The 6,098-nt window shown below is 42.8% G+C and overlaps 1 non-coding gene across 1 annotated transcript; it reads left to right on the top strand.

Annotated features, from left to right (window-relative positions):
* Window positions 1–1,482: 1,482 nt before the first annotated feature.
* On the top strand, window positions 1,483–1,555 carry LOC149524195 (small nucleolar RNA SNORD36). Its single transcript, XR_016349991.1, has one exon. It is a non-coding gene; the product is annotated as a small nucleolar RNA SNORD36 (small nucleolar RNA).
* The last annotated feature ends 4,543 nt before the right edge of the window (window positions 1,556–6,098 follow it).

Here is a 6,098-nt window from a genome sequence, read left to right on the forward strand (position 1 = left end):
AATAAACCCTGAATGCTGGCTGATGATGCTTTCAGTATTGTATTTCATATGATTTCATAGACAAAGTAGCCCAGCTGTAACTTTCACTCGAACTGACATGTGGGTCAAAATACCTCTCATTTTAAAAAATGGGAAAAACTGGACCAGAGCAATTTCACCCAGTATTACTGTTCTTAGAGTTTTAATTTAAATCCAATCACGGTTTCTATAACAGCTCTTAGAATCACGACAGAAAATAATGATTTAAATGAATAAACAAAAATTTAATATTTGCTTATTTTGTTACTTTCTTGTATTTTGTTTTTTAGACTCTATCTCTAGACCCCTTTGATGAAGTAGTGATACAGTAAATTATCTCAGAACCTAAATTCAACAGCATGCCATGAAAAATGTTACTACTTACCATGTCTAGAAGCAGAGCAAATGTCTAGTTTATTAGTCAAAACTGATTTTATCAGTAGCCCTCAGCATCTTAAGCCATGACAGATAAACTGTCAGGATGTACTTAGCTCATCTGAAGTAGCAATGTAGTTAGCAGCCAAGTTATTTTTAACTTATCTAGATGATATAATATATACGAGCTTTGTCACCAGTAAAAAAAGAAAGCTTATCTAAAAACATCATTAGTGGCAACAGCGCCAGGACTCGTTCTGCTAGCCACTAATCTAATAGTTTGGTATGTGTATTTGTGGCAGTAAAATAATTAAAAGTATCCAGCCTCTTTTCTAGACTTATTGCATGTTCCTGCATTTTAGACAGCAATTCCTGTTTTCTGTCAAAGAATTACCCAGGGGTCATGAACTCCTTATATCTGAAATCAAGTAGTGTAACTGGGATAAAGCAGGTGTCAAGAACACTTGTGTAAAATCTCACTGAAGTTGGCCTGTGAGAATTGTGATTTCCACAAAATAATGTTGTTTACTGAAGTTAAGTCCTTCCAGACTGAAGTTGTGTTACATGTTAGGGAAATCTTAGGGAGACAGATGAGTAGTGAGATCAGATTTCTTGATATTCTTTAAAGAAGATGAGTTAAAAGGTGGCAAATGTGAAAATGGCAGACTTTGGCTCTGGGAATGTGAAGTAAGCCACTTTCTAAATTAGCCAGGTTACATACAAAAATCATGTACAAAACAAGTTGTCAGATTTTTAGAAAAATTTGAACCATTTAGTGGGACCAATGGAGAAGTAAATGAAAAAACTGACGTTAGGATAGCTGAGAAGATTCCACTAGTAAAACAAAAAATGTGCTGCACAGAAACATTCGATTTAATACAGGGTAGTTCATTGTCTATAAATATTGGACATAAAGAAATGAAGATATAGGCATCAGTTGTGGGGCAACTGCCTACACCTATTTCCCTTTTGTGAGAGGACAGCTGCTAAATAAAGGACATTTTTATGAGAAAGAATGCCGAAGACACATGTCAGAGGAAAAACAGGATCAAATCAAAATGAAAAATTGCAAGTCTTAAAGATTACAATTTGGATTGATGAGATTCTCTTTCCTGAATGACAACATGCAGATTAAAGAGCTTTTAACTGTTCTTGATGCAATCATAAGGTTATGGTCTTTTGCTAAAAACTGAGTTTCAGCCATAGTTTATGCAAGTTGTTCACATTACTCACACTATAATGATGTACTTGGATTCATTGTTTGTGGTCTGGTTCTCATTTGTTTGGCATTACATTCCAAGTTTGCAATGACTCATAAATTTCCTTTAGTTTTACAATAAAAACTAGTATGTATTCCATGAAACATCACAAGTTTAATCACTTGTATGAGGTGCTGTCTTGCAAGCAGGTGTATAAAGGTGAATAGTTCTACATGGAGAGTTAGAGAAATAGAAGCCAACAGATTCATTTCTTACACAATTTCTTTGTGGGGTTACTGAATATAATAATAATATTTAATACACACATTTTCCTGAGTAATAATTTAATCACACACCATTGTTAAAAGTAAAGCTAGAAATATATGAAAATAGATAAGTAAAATTTAATGAACAGCCTGAAATACATTTATTTATTCTTACACTTTATTTTAAAGTGGGAAGGAGGAGAGAAATATCTAGTTACCAGTGAAGAAAAACTATATATAATCTATGAGAGAGCTATTTCCAGGTCACCTTAGTTAGTTATTACTCAGGCAAAACACCCACTGAAGTTCACAGGTCTTTTACCTGAGTGAGAACTGTAGTAACTGGCCTTTGTGTGTTACAGTATTTTTCTTTTTTTACTTTAAACAAGTGATTGATACACATTGTACTTGACTTTAAGTCAAACATTTTTTACCCTGTAAGTAGTCCAAAGGACCCTTCAGAACTGTAGTTCTCAAAGTTAAATTGCATCAAAAATTTTAGTAGGTTAGGGCATCGGTCTGTTAGAGGTGGCTACAGACTGAGCTAAATGGCATCACAAGACCCAGAAGGAATTTTGGTTGACTCAGAATTCATCCTGGAGAGTGTACATTGTAACAGCATCTGACACACTTTGAAAGGGTGCATCCACCATGGGTAGGCCAATTTTCTGGCAATCGGGGCCAAGATTTCTCTCACCTCCCCCCATACCCTGCTGCTTTAGAGAGTGTTAATCTAGTCGGCTTTGCTACTTGTGTTCAGCAATCAGGTTTCATTGTGACTAGTGAGGGTGATTCCTTGTACACCTGTGTAGGCATGTTCACATAGTGGTCCTGAAGCTGTTCTGTAATGATCTTGGGGTTCATTAAACAAATCAGTGAATGAGAAAATAATATTTTTTATTAAAAAAAACAAGATTTTCTGTGGCATACTGTAGTACATGGCTACCATGGGTTCTGCTTCAAAGGCACATCTAAAAATTGCTATATTTATAATACTGTCTCTTATGAAGGAGTCTCTGTAAATTATATTCTTGCACAAACATATCTCTACAGTTCTACAGAAGCCAATTAGTCATTGTTATTGTACTCAAAGTACTAGATAGTTATGACTGTCTGAAGTTCTCAAGTCCACTTTACAGATACAAAATAAAACCCACTGCTAAATGTCTGACAGACATATCAAGATTTTTTCTGGGACTACCGGAGCTATAGCATGCACCACTACAACCAGAGCTAAAGAGTCAACATTCTGTAATAAGACTCAAATCCACTACAGACTGGCTGGAACAAACACTCAGCAGCAAGTTATAAATATACACGCACGCTTCACAAATAATTCTGTTTGGATAATTTGCTAAACTGCTGCTGTTATTTATGGCTACACATGTGGGCATGTTTGTCGTATCTTAACACCAATGAGTAGATAACAACGTATTAGATCTCCCAGTCCAAAGATGGCAAATTCAAAACAAGAAACTACTTTTTCTCACCCATCTGGCAACTTTGATGGCTTGTGTAAGTGTTTTCTGAATCATTCAAAAAATGGAAGGTGTGTTGTCATTGTTCACCAACCAAACCATTAACTAGAGAAGGATAATTCTCAATATTATTTGAAAGCTTTGCACATGTATATGTAACCCTTCTGCCAGGTGAAGCCAGCAGCAGCCATTACCTAGTTCAATATCTCGGGATTTCTTTCCATTGATCCAAAACAGAACCATCTTGAACCCACATCCGATAATTTAGGAAAATCACACATCACCTTGGGCACCTCCCAGAGACAATACTTCCCCACGTTCAGGCACAGAGTCTGAACACAGAAAAGAAACATTTAATAAAAGGAGGGAAGTAACTTGCTTTTGATTTGGGAAAATACCACAGAGTTCATAAAAAACATGAGTAAATATCCCACCTGCATGTCCAACCCTTCTCTGTACCCCACTCATGGTTGCTGTCCTGCAAGAAACTTTCAAGTAGGAATAAGGGATCCTCTGGAAAAGGGCTTATTTTCCGGAGAATCACGTCTACACTGGCGCTTTTCTCCGGCAAAAATCCCGAGCCGGAAAAAAGGGGCAGCCATGTAAATGCAAATGCCGCGGGGGATATTTAAATCCCCCGCGGATTTGCAATTCTGACTCATCTCATTAGAATTCCTTTTCCAGAAAGGGATGCCAATGTAGACGTAGCCCTATAGTTTGGCTTTATTTTGTTATCTTTCTTTTGCTTGTTAATAAAGTGCAGTCCAAGCCTTCTTCCTTAGGCTTGCATTATTCTAGAGTTCCAAGCTGCTCAACCCACCCTTTCAGTTAGCTTTGTCTGTTAGCTATTTATTTTCAGAACTATCTTTACAGGAATATTATAGCTTCAGGAAGAGCTATAAAAGTAAAAATGCATATTACATAATGCATTGTAAAGAACTTGTAGAGATTAGCTGGAGATGAAATACACTCAGACTGTCATGTCTCCGATTCAGAAAGATCACTCTTAAGACTCAGATTTCATTTGATCCAAAGCCTACCCTCCTGTGTAGCGGGTGGCTCTCGTCGCCACGTCGCCCTTTTGGTCACTGCCCTTCGGCAGTGACAACCATAGCCTCTAAGCTGTCCCCTTCTGGGGGATAGTTCGTTGTAGGCCGGCAGGCCTTTAGGAGGCGGGTCCTCCGCCCTGGTACAGTGGATGGCTAGTCCGTCCTATGGCTCCACCGTGCCTTACAGTAGTCCGAGTCCTGGCCCTTTAAAGGTCCGATCCGGATCGTGGCCGGGTGCAAAAACCCTCATACGGACGCCCAGGCCCTCGAGCAGGGCAGGGCAGCAACTGGAGGCCAGGCTCCAATGCAAGGCGGGCCGCAAACAAACCCACAGGTCTGTAGGAGCTCCTAGTTCACGAGCGGGGCAGGCAGTGCAGCTGCAGCAGTGGCAAGGGGGTGGGAGACTGCCACCCGGTTAGTGGGTGGCAGGGGGCGCAGGCCCACCCACTCCACTGCGCCCCGGCCCAGGGGCCCTGGATGCAGCCGTTCAGCAGGGGCTCCAGCCCGCAACTTGCTGGCCTAGGGCTGTTCTCAGCCCATGCTACCCCCTGGGCCGCTTCTTGTCTCCCCCTTTCCCCTTCCCCAGTACCTGTAGCCCCAATGGCCTGTCGGGGAGTTGAAGCCCGCGTCGTCTCCGCAGGGGCCGGCGGCCCAATCCAGGGGTCAAGAGGTCGGGGCTCTGTAGTGTCCCGCGGGGGTTGTCCGACCCGGCGTTCCCGTACCCACCGGGGGTCCAGCTGGTCCAGCGGCTCGGTCCCGTCCTCTGGGTCCGCGAGTGGTTCAGCTGGCGGGCCAGACCAGGCCCTAGTAGCCCGGGCAGGGAGGCCCTGGCCGGCCTCTGGGAAGGTGGCTGAGGGCGGCCTAGCCCGGGTCTTAGCCTCCCCAGGCAGGAGTTCCAGCCGGGCCTCCGGCTCCTTCGGAGGCTGGGCCCTGACTGAGCTCCCAGGCAGCCTTCTTATAGTCCTAGTCCCGCCCCTTGACTTCCGGTCAGGTGAGGGGGCGGGGGTAGGCCGGGCCCAAAATGGCCGCCCGAGGGGTTCCTCCGCCTCCGGCTCAGTGGGTGGCCATTCCACCCCACTACACCTGGCTCCCATTAGAAGTCCAAACAGAGCCAGAAACCATGGGGATCAGGAGCTGGTACTCCTGATAAAGCAAGGTGACAAAAAAAGACAAGCTGCTGATTTTCAAATCCTAATCTATTTCTTATCAGAGATGGCCTGAGACCCAGAACTGAGAGCTAGAGTTTCAGGGTATATCTAGACTGCATCCTTCTGTCGGCAGAGGGATGCAGATTAGGGAGGTCAACATTGAAAATGAAGCAGGGATTTAAATATCCCGTGCTTAATTTGCATCAAAAATGGCTGCTATTTTTGACGACTCAGCACTTTGTCGGCAAAAAGCATCAGTTTAGAGGGGGATCTATTGAGAAAGAAAGCCTTTTTTGACAGATCCCTTATGCCTCCTGCAATGAGGTTACAGATCCCTTATGCCTCCTGCAAGAAAGGCTTTCTTTCTCGACAGATCCCCCTCTAGACAAAATACTGAGTCGGCAAAAACGGTGGCCATTTTTTATGCAAATTAAGCACGGGATATTTAAATCCCTGCTTCATTTTCAATGTCAACCTGCATAATCTGCATCCCTCTGCCGACAGAAGGATGCAGTCTAGACATACCCTGAATGCCCCACAGTAATTAAGAGTCCAACTTCGAGCA

Source organism: Pelodiscus sinensis, chromosome 6 (genome assembly GCF_052426305.1).
Source record: "Pelodiscus sinensis isolate ZL-2025 chromosome 6, ASM5242630v1, whole genome shotgun sequence".
Lineage (NCBI taxonomy): Eukaryota > Metazoa > Chordata > Testudines > Trionychidae > Pelodiscus > Pelodiscus sinensis.